Source organism: Ixodes scapularis, unplaced genomic scaffold (genome assembly GCF_016920785.2).
Source record: "Ixodes scapularis isolate PalLabHiFi unplaced genomic scaffold, ASM1692078v2 PGA_scaffold47__10_contigs__length_4178495, whole genome shotgun sequence".
NCBI classification, from domain to species: domain Eukaryota; kingdom Metazoa; phylum Arthropoda; class Arachnida; order Ixodida; family Ixodidae; genus Ixodes; species Ixodes scapularis.
Genome location: NW_024609876.1, coordinates 1,543,474 through 1,560,841, shown reverse-complemented (window position 1 = coordinate 1,560,841; position 17,368 = coordinate 1,543,474).

Genomic DNA, 17,368 nt, shown 5'->3' with positions numbered 1-17,368 from the left:
GCACTGCACTTTGAGAGTAAAGTCTGGATAGGCGCACAGATGCATGTTGTCGTATTTTTTTTTAACGTTGCCCCAATAGTCTACCGTGGCGTACATCATTAGGTCGAGTATCTCCTCGTAAGAGACCATCACGCTCGTAGAGTTGTTGCAGTCGGCAATCTTGTCTCGTTCGTGGACCTTCTTTTTGGCGGCGGCCACTATGCTTCTGTATTGGCCGAGATTAACCTTGGTGGATTCCAAGCTCTCGTATGGAATTTTGGTCTTGACCGAGCATTCGGTCATGCTCATGCACCAGTTCTCCTCGTAGAGTCTAGCGTTTTCCGAACACTGCACCACGTTCGTTGTGATCAACGTCAGCACAATTGCCAATGCGAACATCGTTTATACGGTCCTAGTATTTCCCGCTAAAGGTAATTGGAGGGTTCTTAAACTAAAAACAAACGGCGGCGGCGGTATTAAAAACGCGACGCGATGTTTTACATATTTGCACAATGTGGATTGCTTCCGTGTAACGTGGTGGCCCTCGTGTTCTTTGCCATGACTTCGGTGATCATGGTCGGCTATGGCACCTCTTGGAGGTGCAAACTCTGCCTCTTTGTGGGCTGTTTCCTAGTCACGAGTTTCGCATGGCATTGGATCTACCTGATACAACTGAAGCAGGTCGAGATTGACACCTTCAATATCAAGTATCCGGAAGGCATTCCCGAAAAATGCCTCGTAGTCGGAAACGAGCCGTGGTATGTCCTGAAGCGATATATGCACGACGACGATCTGTGCGAACGCTTCTACCAGAACCTCCACATTGGCGCCATGTGGCACGTCAACCCCCTCCTAGTGCTGAGCGATCTGATCGGGAAGACGGTGATGCAGCCCATGACCTTTCTCGGAAGCTACACCGGACGCTTCGTGCAAGAATTTTCCCAGCGACAGACCGTGTGGAGTTTGTTCAGCACGCTGTCATCGCTCTGCGTCGTGGCGGTAGTTTACGCCTTTTTCTTTTTGGCGATCCGCACGTGTTACCGTCACCGTTCCGACGTGTGGGTTATGTTGCAATAATAAACGGTTAAACGTACTAATGTAGAAATAAAAACGATGGCAATCACCATGCATGTGCAGACCTCACTCGATTGTAAGGTCGACATCGGACCGCTCTTGAAATACGAACGCCAGACCGTAAAGGTAAAGGACGTGATAGCTGAATTTAACAGCGTCAATGCCATCGTCTTGGTTCAACACGACGGGATTGTGTTAAATTTTCACAACCCGTTCGATGCCAAAAAGATAGCCTTCGTTCTACGGAAACATCCGCTGGAGGTGTGGAAGAAAGACTCCGTCGGCAACCGAGACGAGACCTTCGCGCACCCCGGCGACCTGTTGCTGGCCCCGCATTATAGACTGGAGACGCCCTATTACCGATCGCCGTCGTCGGAGCTTCACGTATACCACACGCACGCCTCCGAAGAGGACACGTCTGGCGGCTACGTGTACGTGATCGACGGACTCTCGGGCAAATACCTATGCACGCTAGACTACCTTTACTGTCTGTACAACTCCGTGGACGTGACCAACCGCAACCCGTGGTCCGTGTCGAACGCGACTGGCGTGAGACCGAAAAGTGCCGCCATATGCAACGGTCTCTATTGGCAGAGGATATGCACAGACGGCATGGCCGGAATGCGAGACGACCTATACTACTCCAAAGACGTCGGAGCGGCGGTTGCCGCTGGAAAAACGGTCTTATACGGCGATTTAAAGAGCTACAGGGAACACGAAGTGGGTTACGGTTTTGGTCTGGCTCTGGCCTACGTGATCGACGAGGCGCTAGACAAGTTAAAGTATACGAAGCACAGGATAAACGACGAACCGCACTATGCCAAGATGTTTGGCGACCTCGACACGTCTCGCCGAGCGCACGACATTCTCTGGATGGCCACCAATGCGATGCGAGAAGTCAGGGCAGTGCAAACCGCCGTGTGTGTCTTGTTCGGGAGAGAGGTGTACAGTCGAATGATGCTCTCGATGAATACGGAAGGCGTTCCGGTCGGTAATGCTCACGAGACTTTGGCCGATGCGTACATAGATGCGGAGCCATACTTTGTCAAGTACGACTTCGACAAACAGGATGCGTATGCACGGACGTACCCGTTCGCTAACCTAGTCGATATTACGGATCAATTATCCACGACTGATAAGGGCTGCGTCATTTTACACAAGGACGTGGAACGCTTAATATTGTTCGGTTCTGATCAAAAAATTAATTGGGAGAAAGCCCAAGCCTTATTCAACGAATTGGTCAACGACTGGCTACGCTATTTCGTTAATAAAGTCGAAACCACGTTTCCGAAAGACGTGGACGTGTCCAAACACAAAAACGAACACGTCCTAGACTACGAAAAGGACGACGACGCTGTAGATCCATCTCTGAAACGGGAAAAAGTTTACACTGGCCACGTTTGTTTGGCGCGAGAGTCGACGTCGTGCAACGCTATATTCACTTTTGCCGTGGACGACGACCTCATACTCGAAACGTTCGCTAGTCCGATAGAGCCCTTGTCCATTCTACTCACGCGTCCGCAAAGGAACGTTCAGTGTACCGAAATGTGGAGGTGGATTTTTAGGACGGCCATGAAGTCCATAAAGGGCGTGTCGATCGCACAAATCGTCGACTCTCACATAAACAACTTTGACTACAACCTACTCTTCAACACTATAACCATCACCGGACTCAGAGCTTCCTATCTCTTTAAGACGCCAGCGCAGTTGCTAGCCCCGCAGAAACCACTGGCTGCCGTTCTTATGAAGAGTGCCGCTGCCTTCGCGCACGCCGCGTCGTCGTACGACTTCTTGGATTTTGTATTGAATGCCTATACGCTCGGCTACCTGGGTCCGGTGGATAAAGTGGTGGATTCGGAAGTTCCTAGATACAAATTTAGGCTCGTTCGGGACACGAGAGAAGACGGCGATTTACAAGACCCCATAGACGAAGACTTTATTATGTACGATCTACACCACGCCAGACAGTACGACGATTTCACTCGCACGCTTTTATACTACTACTACTCCAAAGTATTGGGCACGCGAACCAAGAAAGCCATCAAGTACTATCTAGACACGGTCCACAAAGCTCCTAATAACCTCGAAGACACCACGCCGTTGCACGTCACCATACCGCTGTTTTGCAAATACGTCAAAGAAGACCTGCGGCCGCAAGAGAGAGAAGAGTTTTGCGAAGCCGCCGGCAAGGCAGCCATCGAGGGGCAATCTTTCGAGGACGTCACTAGACTAACGACGGGATACGCGGTGGACAGGTCCGGCGTCCTCAACATGTGGACAGTCTTTGACCTGAACCCCGTGTCCAACGGGTACTTTGTCACCTACAAACTCGCGTCCGGTAGAGGCGAAGAGCCGCCGCTGATTGCCATGCACAACGTGGACGCCAGCCATCGACACGATCAAAACGTCTTGCTGTACCTGTCCAAGTACCCGAGAGTCTTGAAGGGCTGGGACGTCGTGCCCTATTTCGTGGAGCTCATGCACCTCGTCTCGTGCGTCAAGGGCGCCGTCATGTGGGTCTACAGACGAGACCCCTTCCGAACGCTCATATCCAACGTCCTGGACAGATACTACGACGGCCCGCTCGTCCGGGGGCTGGATGCCGACGAGTATCCGTGCCCCGTGTACGACATAGACAAGCTGAGCACCCTATACAAGTACGTCAAAGCCGTCATGATCAAGAACGACGTGCCCGGTCACAGGACCATCTCCATGGTGCGGGTCGGCCACTGCTACGAAAACTTTGTGGCGCGCGTCGGCGCGTCCCTACTGACGGAAGAGCAGTTGGGTGTCAAGAGGCGTAGCATTCGCTTCCGGAAACCTTACTGATCTCAAATAATAAAAATGTATTCCGTACAAATTACCCGGGACGTCTCATTGACTCTAGACCCTTTGATAGATTTCGAAGCGGGGGACTTGTCCGCCGTAGCTGCCAAGAGCGCATTCGAGGCCAACATAAGCCCAGGAACTTTGGGAGAGTTGGCATTCGTCCTGCGAGAGAGTCCTTACGATCCGGACGACCATAGGCTACTGCATCGATTGCCGCCCCCCGTCGACCCGGTCACCTTGGTGCCCGACGACGACGGCGGTGGTCTGGCGCCGTCGCGTTGGACGGGCGGCTACGTTTACCTAATAAATCCTCTCACCGGCGAGTACCTGTGCTCGCTGGATTACTTTTACCGAACTAGGACCTTACGCAGATTCGACGACGCGGACAGATTCTCGTCTTCCGCGGCCACCAGGTTCAGGCATCCCAACGACGCGGTCAACAACGCGATGCTCTGGAATAAATTTGTAGCCGCCAAGCAGCGGGGGTGCGCTCGCACTCTGGACGATTTGGCCGACTACGCCGCGGCTGTCGGCAACACGTTGGTGAGCGTCTACCCGAGTCCCGAGGGAGGACAAGACTACGGGCTCTGGGTGACCAAAATCTTGGTCGGGGACCGCTTCTCTGAACGCCAACTCTGGAGCGCTTTGGTAGACGACGACGACTCGTGTCCGGAAATCGTTCACCAAGCCGCCTGCTTGTTGTACGGACCGATCGTGTACTGCCTCTATTCACCTCTAAACGAAGCTGCGAACGGTAAAGCAGTCCCGGTGGCAAATTATCCATTCGATCAGAACGAAGTCTTTAGGCTACTGGCGCCGCTCTTCAAAACGCCTAAAGTCTACGCTCCGATGTTTTACGATTTCACCACGGATGCCGCCGGGCCGCTCCTCGGCATCCTAGAAGCATTCAGACTCGTCACCGACTTTTGGCTTTCGCTCTTGTTCACCGACCCCGTCACAGTCAAGGCTGCTCAAAGCCTAGTGATAACCGACAAGTTGACGGTGACGAGCGATTTCAGCAACTACGTCTTCAACGAGGAGGGTGTAACAGTCAAAGTCATAAAGAGAAAAGGCGGCGACTTGGCTCTGTCGTGTTTATTGACGAAACCGCTCGACAAACTGCAATCGGCGGGGGATTGGGAAGCCGTCTTTACGCTGGCCGGGGTCCCTACCTGCAGTATGTCACAGCGGCTCGTCACGGCGTGTAGAACGAGCTACGCGTACGGAAACGACACTCTTTCGCGATTCGGCAACAACTTTTTCGCTATCACTCGGGGCATGCGGAAGAGGGCGGCGTACGTCACGCGAGCATGCGAGTCCTGCGACTGGTTAGATTTTGCCCTAGAGACGTGCTGTAACGACGGAGCCTGGCTCTACTCCGACGACGGCTCTTTGAAAGAGTCGACCGCCGCGAACCTCGACGCCAACTCGAATCACGTACCGCTGTTCTCGAATCGAACCTACGACGACGATTTCAAAGCGGCGGTAGTAGATCCGGTGATTAAACACGCGTACCAAAGGCTTCGTAGCATGTTGCTAAGCCCCGGAGTTTGGGCTAAGATATTAGTCCCTTACGTAGGGTTCGTGGGCGCGGCGCGAACGGATTGTTCCATAGGTCCACTGGCCTCGGTCGTTTATTATAGGTTGCATTACCTGAACAATCTATTTCCAACGAATTCGTCGACAGTCTTTAGTGAGGAAAAGGTACTCCAATTGATGGACCTTTGCGAGTCCAAGACCGCGGCGCGACGAAGTTCGATGAGAAGATCGCTTCAAACGCTCTTCGAGTCCGAAATATCTAGCGTGACGGCTCAGATGGCGCAGAGGAGGGTCTCCGATTTGCACCCGAGCAACTGCTTCCTGCAAGAAGTGTGGTCGGTCGAACCCCACGTGTGGTTCGTGTTGAAGTCGCAATCCGAAGCGTATTTGGTGAGGCACTCGGACGTCGGGGGCGAGGTAGAGATTCCAAGCGAGTTGTACCATAGCGCGCGCAATAGACTGTTGTACCGCTCCAGACCGTCCGTGTGCGCTCCCCACGTCAGACCACCCAACGTGGCGGTCAAAAACAAAGTCTACCTGCAGGTGGGAGTCTTTTCACCACGATTAGAGAGGTACTACTACGGCCTGATGCGCGACTGGCCGATGAATAGGGTGAGGATAGAGATGGAGGACGTCGGTGACGTTTCTCTCGACGCAAAGTCCATCCACGTCCTCCACTCTGTCCTGTACGGGCCGTCGGGGGCGGTTGCGGCCACGTGCAAGCGACAGACCGTGCCAAATAACGCGGCACTAAAGAGCGACGTGATGCTCTGTAACATTTTCGGAACCTCCAATACCGATGCCTGGAGCAGATTCGCCACATACGACTCGGAGATCAAGAAAGTCGTGGAAAACAGTCATTTATTGTTTCAGGATCCCACGACCTACGTAAACAAAGTCGTTTTTTCGTATAGAGTAAGGGATCCCACCGCTTACTTTCCAAAGCTGCTGTCGCATCTAGAGGTCCGTCACTTGCTGGACGCGTGGCTAGACTCGGCCACCTACCGCCCTTCTCTGGTACTCGGCGACACGAAAGAGAAAAGGGAAAACAGGCGAAGAGTAGAGAAGTTGACCTTCAAGCTGCTCAACTTTCCTTTCGCCACGGCGCGATGGGTGCGAGTTTTGACTTCGGCCTGCGAATTCCTGACCGGCAAATGCCACGTCTTCTTCGACTCGGGGGTTTCGGACGAGGTCTCCTCCAACAATTTTCTTCGCCATCACGGAGCCATGTACGTGGACAACAGGATGGAACGCGCGATAGACAAGGGCGGAATCGCCAAATATCGCATGGCCTGTGCGTCATTTAGATAATAAAAATGTCGTTACCGATGTTCTTGTCCGTTTATTCAAACTATGGACCAACCGATATCAACGTCCGACCCTTCCTGATGGCCATGAACGTCAGGTACAAACTCAGGTGGGACTTGGTCTCCGGCCTACGCAAAACGTACTACCCACACTTTGCTCTAGAGGAAGGCGGTTTTCGACTAAACTTTTTCGTCACGGATAAGGCTCTGTATTCGGGTAAGGACGACGAGCTCGTCCAAGTCGAAAACATACTACCGAATCAATACTGTAGTCACTGTAAGACGGTCTTTGATCTTAGCTTTTACCACTACAAGGGTGGTGCTTACGTCTACTTGTGTAGAGAATACGAGGCCAACACTCCTTTGACTATACTATGTTCTCTAGACTATGCTCTGTTGGAAAGGGGCGTTTATAAACTACCTCCCAACAGCGACCGGCGACTCCTCGTGAAGAACGCTTTCTGCAGAGATTATTTTGGAAAGACTGATCAGGCCAAGAACGTCGTGTTCGACAGATTCACTCTCGCGTTGACGAGAGAAGAAATCGTGCCTTCGTTCAAAAGTAGATATATGTATCTGAAAATGCTGATAAACTCCAGAAACCCGCCACCGCTCATGCGGCTCGCGGGTAAGCTTTCCGCTCCGCCACCGCACGTTACTGTCACGGACTACGAACTTTGCTATAGGTGCCTCGGGAACACCTTCTACATCGAGAAACCTTGGCTGACCAGTATCTACGCGCTTTCGGGCACAAACATTGTCGTAGGACCAACGTCGGAGATAGACGAGTACATAAAATATTTAGTCGGGCTGATACACTACGTCGAGGCGACGACCGACCGTTTATTTCGGACGGAGTATGATTTGCCAGCAGACTGGAGGACTCGCCTATGGACGAAAGTGAAGTCTTTCTGGCGAAATCGCTTTCTACGTTCCAAGGCTACGGAATACTTGGACAAGACGAGAGTCGCGGTGGACAAGACCGAGGACGAGCGATGGATGGTATTTCACGAGATATTATGTATGGTGTTAACGTCTCCGTTGTATTGCGCGATGGCTTCGCCTCTGTTCGATATCCCATCGGACGCCGATGGGGTGGTTGCCAAACAGACCTCCGTCCAATACTTTCCAGAAAACGGTTCGCCCATACCTCTCATAACTAACGGAGAGTCTACAGTCACCGTAGATAGAGTGAATTTGATATCTCCCATACCTTTACAGCCTGAACGAAAAATCAAGTACACCAACGTAGAATGCAATTATTTAAAGAGATTTTTCGAAAAAGTAAAGAAACTTGGTCTTTCGTACGAGCCGACTGTAGCCAATAGTTCTGAGAATGGATATTCAACAGACGAGGCTAAGCAAATGTTGGCATTTCCTAAAGACACGTTTAATAATGGAAAGACGTACGAAGCTCTATATGAAAAGATAATGTCAGCGCTGGCTACAATGTGTAAGCGAGACGAAACGTACGACATTGCAGATACATACGAGGTTGAAATCGTGGAGCATTTAAAGCTACTTTCGAGAGGATCCGTATTCAACAGAGTGTACACCTATAAAATGGGTAGAGATGACGACCTCATAAACGAAGACGTATGGCAGATCGTCGACTCTTTGTCCATTCACGCTGCTAAGAGAACGGGCACAGATCACTGGAAGCGAATACTAGAGAGGTTAAAGTCAGGAAATAATACCACAATGTTACCCTTTACTAGCACTCCACTCTCAGTGGCTCTATACTCCGATTATGTCGTGGACAACGATGGAGACATATTCTTTGCCAATAGAGCGATCCAGAACTACGACTTGTACGACGCGACACTCTATGCCATGAACACCCTGACGCTCTTCAACGAAACCGCTTGTAAAGTCGAACCGTTACACTTGATGGTGAAAGACGAAAACGAGAGAATGGGTTTATGTATGCCCCTACAGCCTTTCGTGAGAGCGAACCGCAGGTACGTGGACCGTTGGACCGACACGTGGAAAAATTTGGAAACGGAAATTAGCTCGCGCGTCTTGTTCCCCCTGATGATATGGGCATTGAGCTTAAAGGTCATGAAGGATGACGTCCAACGATACGACGTCTACGCCATAAGTAATGCGAAACACTTGTACAACATCTTTAACAAGGGAGGCTCCATCGACCGAGAAGATTTGGAAAGAAGTGTAGCCTTAATTAAGGCGACTAATGTCGCTACTCGCAAAGTGTTCATGGCAAATGACAGGTACGGAGACTTAGTGACAGGCATGGGTAGCGACTTTGGTCTAGTCCCCAAGGTGATGATAGCTCAAATGGCTAGATTCCTAGAAGGCCTGATGGACTACACTACACTCTCAGATAACGGCTTTGATGGGAGCCCGATCGTGCACCACTGCTACGTCTTGGACGACGCGTCGGCTCTCTTACAGGTTACCAAGAAATACGAACTGACCGACGGGGAAGTGCAGATTCATCCTCTTTGGACCGAATACTACACCGTCGTCCATCTTAAGCTGGGTAAAATTTCCTACGCGTACGGTAGCGACGGAAACTCGGCACCGTTGGACGCAATAGGCGAGGTCTTTTGTACGAACGCTCTCAACACGCTCTTTGCCAAGATAGACGAGACCGCTGTGTTACCGTCGAGCATAGCCACGGACAACAAAGTCACGGAATGGAACGATTTTTATTCGATATACATAGCCGAAAACGCTTTCTCGAGCCACGGACTCACTTCGCGACGCAGCGCGAAAAACGAGATCGTCACGGTGCACAGAAAGATCGGCTACGAGAGTTTTTCAAAACTGGCGCCCAACGTGCGAACGCGACTCTTTAGGGATCTGGCTGACGTCAAGGTTCCGGCGGTGGTCGAGCTGCTGAAAGAAGAAGAAGGAGAAGGATTTCACCCGCGCTACTTGCTCCACAGGCTTACGATAAATAATTCCGGTCGAGGAATACTCTTGACGTCTTACGAATACAACTTTTTGAAAATAATCTCGAAACCGTCCTCGTATGTATAGATAAAAATATGGATACAGCGCTGTCCTACGACGCGGGCTACATAAACGAGGTTTTGAACGCGCGGAAGCCCTACGACGAAAAGAGGTCTTCCCGGCTCTACCTCCCGTTTTGGGGCGAAAAGCTCGACGGCACGCACACCGACACTCGCTTTGCCGTGTCGTGCCACAAATTCTTGGAGTACCTCAACGCGGAGCAGACCTCCGTCTTCTTCCAGAATCTTTCCTCGAACGTCGTAGTGTCTAGCGCCCGCCTAAAACGAGCCAACGACGCCGTGCTGCTGGCGGTGCGAGACTCTGACCGCGTCGTCAACACCGTCTACGGACCGAGTCCCTGCTCGCTTCTGTTGACGAGAGACGACCAGGTGTTGGGCAATAAAATCGCGGCCTACCGCTTTCATAATGTGTCTTGGTTAAAGCTCGACCTGTACGCTCTCAAGAATAGACCCGATCGAGCTATCTTCCGACCCAACATTTACGTGTTGGACGGAGACGACAGGGTCTTGTGCACCTTGGACTATTTGATTTGCAAGGTGGGTTACTACACCAACTGGTCCCCCAACGACGAGAGCATGTCCGATTTTCTCCTGAAGAAGGTAGACTACCCGCTCGCAGACCGAAGCGTCTCGGGTCTCTTTCGTATACCCCGCTTCGGCAAAAGAGCAGACTACGTCGCCTCTCTCCTTGCCGCCATATCGAACTGTCAGAGTAATCTAAAAGTTCGCAGGCGGCACGACTTGCCCGTTTTTATAGCCATGACTTGGAACTCGCGACCCGCTTCGATTCGATGGATACAGCAGAGCGGGCGCCCTTGGATACTCTCCGACTACGTGACCTCTAATGTTTATCGCGCCGCGTCGTTCGATTTAGAACGCGTACAACCAGAGAGTCTGGATTACTTTAGACGCATCTTTGACCTTTACAAATCGACCGCCGTAATAGACCAGATGATCGACGCATGCATAGCGTACGGTGGTGACGTTTTTGCAGCGATCATGTCCTCTTTCGAAAGCCGGGCCGAAGAGCGGATCGATTACGATTCTTTGAGCGCGGAGACTCGAATAACGGTAGGGGTAACGTCGATCGCGGCCCTTCGCGGGGAGAAAGAGACGGTGCTGACGCACCACGAACTCTCCCCAGAAGCGGTCGACAGGCTCTACAGCACTCGACTGCTCGAGGTCAGACTGGTGGAAAAGGATCCGGTGAACGTAACGGTGACGCCCAATCATGTCTTTACCACGCTGAACGACAGCGTGAAGAATGCGCAGAGATCCGAGCGACTCACGGCCCAGAGTCGGGGGGAGGTCTTCGAAGAAGAAGAAGAAGATTACGCCGACTCGCCCCCGCCTCAATCGAGCCGCAGTTGGTACGTGTCGTGTCCGGCCCAAGTCGAAGAGTTTCAGGACCAAATATACAAACTCAAAAAGGAGCGCGAACGACTACAGACCATTTACGAAAACCTCGTGACCCATCTGTGCGAATTCATGTGGAACGGGATACCCGCCGACGGTTCATGGGCTAGAGCAAAGTGGAAGACGATCGAAGTAGGTGGGGTCCCGAAGGACGAAGAGGAGGATTTGCTACGTTTCGTAGATGGGCGGGATGACGCGAAAGTGGAAGGAATGGTCCTACCTCACTTTAAAAGAGACGAACACGTGGTAATCACACCCGCTAAAATATACCTGTTGAGGCGCATGTCCCACAACAACAATTTATTCGTAGCGGCCAAATACTCGAACGCGGCGTCGGTGCTCCGGTCCCTCGTGTACGAGCCGTTGTACGGAGATAACCTGGTCTGGTGGGGCGACACCGACGGTAGCGTCTTGTCCAGCAAGTGGGTGCGCATGGCCTTGTGCTTGCAACTGCTCTACGGCAAGAGCACCCCTGTGACCAGCGATCCGCAATCGGTCTTCAAGAACGATTGCGTGAAGAGGTACGCTCTAGAAGCCGCGTGTGTAGATAGATCAATTTATAACATGTTTACCTCTTTGATCTTTTCGCGGCCCTGCGGACCGGCGTCGTCCTATCCCGCCGACTTTACGCGAGACATTGGCGATGATCCAGCGAAAATCACCAAGTTTAAGGAAAGGTTTAAGCAAACGCTACACTCGTGGCTCTCGAGCAGAACGTCCAAGGTTCTGCGCGACAAATTTAGATGTATAGACAACTTGTACATGGACCCCGTGTCTTTCTTTAACGCTCACGGATCGCGCGTCTATTTGAAGGAAAGACTCTGGACGGATGCTTTCGCGATGTGCGAGGAAAGCACCGACGCTCTGGCGAACCTGTACGACGCCATGATCGAATTGGAGAGTCCCGTCGATTCTACAAACCTGTCGGAAAGACTATGCACCGTTTCTAAACAATATCGCCTCCCCGTCTTGGAGCCCTTGGTAAACGAGATTAAAGCCCTGGTTGCGCAGCACATCGACGACGACGGGGATTGGAATCGCACGATAGACAGGGTCGGAGAAACCTTTAAACCTACTTTGGGATCCGCCAATAAGGCATTCGCACCTTCCCAACACTCGGTCTTCGTAGATAGGGGCTACGATACGATATCCGTCTACGAACCTGTAATGCATTTCGACTTGGAAAATCTAAAGTTGTGGTTGAAGTTTATACTCAAATTAAAATATGGGACTTCTACGATGCCACTCGATGTGGGCACCTTGCGAATGGTGACTTCTCTACCCATCAAGTACGGCGGATCGCAGACGGGTGTTTTTGGTTCGAACCTAAAGTACTGGATTTACGAAAACGATAGCGGAAAGAAAACGATGGACCTATGCACCAGACTGCTTCACGACATTCCGGTGACAAACAAATCTTTAAAAGCCTATAAGTATTGCATATACAAGAACGTAACCGTCGACGGCGACGCAATCGCTTCACAAGGCATGATCAACCTTATTGAACCGTCACCGCACGCAAAGTCTTTTATACAATCATCTTCTAATTCCTATCCATTAAATATAACGTTCGAGTTCGATGGCTACGTGACCGTTTCGCACATGTTTGACAAACGAGGCAGCGACTCGCGACTAGACTCGTTCTACAAAAACTACCACGTGAATAATTGCGCGTATTGGCAGAACAAGAGGGTGTCCGACTTGGAACGAATCGTTCCACTGCTCGACGGCTTTGGCAACAAGAATTCAAACATCAGCTTCCGCACAGACGACATTGCCGAGCGCATGGCCCAAACGATTGCGAATGTCAAACTCACTCCTTCGAAACCTGCAAAAAGTTTCGATACTTTCGACACATACAGGCAGCTGGCCCTAGCCTTGAATAAGCTAGGGAGTCCTTATTCCATTAGCGAAACCATGTACATCTTTAGAGACATTGTGGAAAACGAACCCAGAAAAGACAAGATTGTACGCGTCTTAGACGAACGAGTTAGATCGGGGCGCGCGCTAACCGTCTCCACATTCAAGCCATTGGAGCTTCCGGAGCTTTCGAAAGTCCAGATTGAAATCATATAAAGAACCGGATTATCTACTCGCAAAAAAAATATCCAACAGGCGTGTGACAATGGAGTTTGCGAACCGAACGTGTACGCAGAAAGGCAAGGGACCTTGTTGGACTTGGCACGAAATAACACTGATGAATTCAATCCTTTACACAGTCGGCATGGAGCTGAAAGAAACGATCGACGAGCCAGGCGCTTTCGCCCTGAGGGACTTCTCGAGAATCGTGTTTGTCCAAAACACAAACGACTTTCGCAGCCCGGACTACGACTGCCGCAACCTGCTCTACTCGCTCCTACGCTACCACTCGTGCATACGCTGTGTGGAGTTTTCGCAGTACGTAATCGGATCTTCGACTACCAAGCGGCTTTACGGAGCCATGAAACACAACCCGGGACTGCGTGCGTTCGAAATAAATGTCTTTCAGGATTTGCCGTCCGAACTCCTGGACGCCTGGGGAACCCTGACCAGACTGGAGAAGCTCGTCCTCGTCCGCACATACGTGCCCTGCCAAAACCAATTCGCCGCATTACTGGCGCGTCTTCCCCTAAAGTGGATAGAACTCGCGCAGATAAACAGAGGAGACGAGTCCGTAGATCTTTTACGAGACGTCGCACGAGACCCGAGGCATCTACAGACGCTGCGTCTAGAGTCGTGTGTGGTCAATCTCTACGCTAACGGCCTATGTCAGATCTTGAGACACAAACGTTGCGTCCTTAAAGACTTGACCCTAAAATGCCGCTGGTGGGATGCCGCCGCTGTAACCTTTGCAAACGCCCTGTCGGAGAACCAAACACTCCGACGACTGAACTTCGACGGTTCACAATTCCCTCCGTCGTTCGCCGAGCATTTCTCGGACTATATCGCCTCGAACCCCGAAGAGTTGGAGTCGTTAGTTTTTACGCGATGCGCTCTGACCGACACATCGGTAAGGACCATCGCCCGCGGTCTGAGTACGAATAGGACTCTACTCAATGTCGACTTTAGCTACAACAACCTTACGCACGCCACTCAGTCGGCATTGCTACGAGCGTTGACATTCCACTGTCCAGTCGTAGGTAATAGGAAACGGGAGTTGCTACTGTGCAACTACGACTCGCTCGACCCTTTTTGGGAATACGATTTGCACGTCATGAGCATAGAGAAACCGACGCAGGCGTCGTGTGCCAAACTGGGCGGACGGACCCTCGACTCCATTCGCACCATGAAACTTTTTTGGGACGACTATCTCTACGACACATGCAAGATTCTACTCAAGTCCAAATCTCTACGAACGTTGCACGTGAATTTCCCGCCAAGCGACGAGATCGCGTCAAACTTTATCACCCTAGCTGATTTTCTCAAAGAAACGACGTCCGTTCGCGAATTTTACATCAATTCGCCGTGCAGCAGCACTTGCATGGCGACCTCGATCTTTAAGGCTTTGGCCGATAATCGAAGCGTGGTCGTTTTCCGGTGGCCAGAGTGCGTGATAGACGATAGAAAGAGCGATCTACTCAACGCTCTGGAAGAGCTATTTCGAAAAAACAAGACTCTTATCGACCTCTCCATCGGCGTCCACCCCAACGCGCACGAAAAGGTGGCTCGAGCGATCGGCGAGAACATCCTGTCGTTCGACTACGCGTCCACCTATCGGTCGTTTCCGATGAAGGAGGTTCTCGGGAGGAATATCTACCGCTGCAACAGGGCTCTAGATCTCGTTAGAGACCCCCATTGCGTGACGGCAAACCTACCCGTCAGTACTGTCGCGAAACTGGAAAGCGTCCTTTTTACGAGCTACTTTGCCAAGCACTATGATCGGGTGGTTGGCGATGGTCGACTACCCGAACTGTTGAAGCGTTATCGCCAATACGTTGCGCGGCATTTCTTCCGACTCGTTGGTCTGAGCTCCGACATGGCTACCGACGCCAGCCCCTTCATGAATTACTATTGCTGGTTCGAAGTGTCTTCGAAACTTAAATTGAGCGACGTCGTTTTCGAAAAATCTTTAGACGACCTTATTACTACGTGCAGAACTTGTTTGCGAGCCATAGCTCTCCACCACAAAAACTTTCGCGACGCCTGCCTCTGTCACATCGAGCAACATCCCGTTGGTGTTTCAAGGCCGCCTACGATGATACGATAAGTCTTTTTTTTTTGAGGTCATCCTCTGGGTATAAAAGAAGGAACATTCAAACGACTACACACGCTAGATTTCCAACATGAAGAGAGTTACCAAGCGCCGTCAAGGTTTCGTCAAATATTTACGTTCTCGAGACCCCTCGAACGTGCTGATAGAAGCCTACGGTCAACTGACACGAGAGTTTGGATTGCAAGGCATCAAATTCCAATCGTCGTGTGTCAAGGCAAAGGACCAATTATGCTGGCTGTTCAAGGACCTGTGGACCATCAACGTCATCCTCTTTTGCCTCCAGATGGAACTGAAGGAAGTGAAACCCGGGGAGTTTGCTCTTGTGGAACTCGTAGGACACTGTAACTGTCAGAAACTGTCGGGCAAGTGTAACATGACGCAAGCCGTTATATTGCTGCATCTAATCCTGAAAACGCACAAGTGTATCAGGTACGTGCGCCTGTCGGCGTATGCTTTAAATAGTCCGTATTACAAAGTCATTTACGAGGGACTTTCGGCCAGCATCGGTGTGAAGGAATTTACGTGTACGGAAAGCGCAATAACTATGAAGAACATGCTGTTCAAGTCGCTGCATGCTCTCAAGAATCTTCGAAAGCTCGTTCTCGTCAACGCAAATGTACCGTTTTCTAGCCTAAATGACTTTAGCATCGCCCTGGCTTCTCTGCCGCTAGAAGACATCGAGTTTGCACTGAACGATTTTGGCTCGTACGACGTGTTTCGATACCTTGCCGATAGGCCCACGTACCTCAAGCGACTCCTGTACAACAATCCGATCAACTCGGATCTTCTCGGAAGCATATGCAAGATACTCGAGAGTCCGATCTGCGTCTTGGAGAACTTGCATCTGGTATTGTGCTTGCGCAAATACCTAACCGACATGAAACTAATGTCTGCTCTGGCGAAAAACGCAACCTTGAAGAGTCTCCAACTCTGCGCCTTCGAGTTGACTACCGAAATGACGCGGATGATCGCAGACGTCGTCGCGAGCAGCGAAATCTTGGTCGACTTCGCGCTCAATGCCTGTGGTTTGACGGACGATTCAGCTCGGTACCTGGGGGACTGTCTGAGAAGCAATCCGCGCCTTCAAGTATTGAACGTCGAAATGAACGAAATCACCACTGTGGGTTATCGATACATCATCGAAGCCTTAACCTCCAACGACAACTTGCGTCAGTGGAAGCTGTACGACGGCGAGATATTTCGTCAGTTGATCGACTGTATGAGCGTGACCGACACGTTTCATCGCATAGACGTGTATGTCATGCAATTGATATCACCCGGCCTGCATGCGATCGTGGAGTCGAAACTGCAAGACATCGAGAGACTGTCCATAGCGTGCCGTGAATGTCACGACGTGGACTTTATGAATATGTGCGCGTTGTTGGAAAGGTCGACGACGTTAAAGCTACTCTGCGTCAAGCTGCCATATATGGTGTCTATGCGTGCGATCCATGGACTGGCGAAACTGATCGCGCGCACAAAGAGCATCGAGACTCTACAAATCGACAGCGATGTGGTGCATCCCGACGTGGCCAAAGTCATACTGATTGCTCTTGCGCGCAACGAAAGCATCACGCGGATTGTTTGGAAATATGGCCTGATCACCGATGCGTTAAAGCGACAATTATTTCGAATGTTGTCTAAAAATCGTACCCTCGTGCACATAGGAATTAGGTTAGCTCTCACAGGCAAAGGCTATCGACAGATGGCCCAAAAAATTGGCCCCAACGTACTGACGTTAGATTTGATAGACGATCAGTGCTGTTTCGAAGTGGCGGAGACGCTACGCCGCAACGCGTACCGAATGAACAGGGCTATGGGACTCTTGATGCGTCCAAACCACACCGTGATGGTGGAAGCAGCTAACGTGAAGGAACTGGAACCGCTTCTCTACACCACGGGGTTTGCTCATCACTACGCCACCATGAGAGACATTTGTCCGCTACCGCTTTCCGAGTCACTAATCCGGTATCGCCGATATGTGAGGGATCACTTCTTTCGCCTGATCCGTGTTAGCAACGACATGGTGTTTG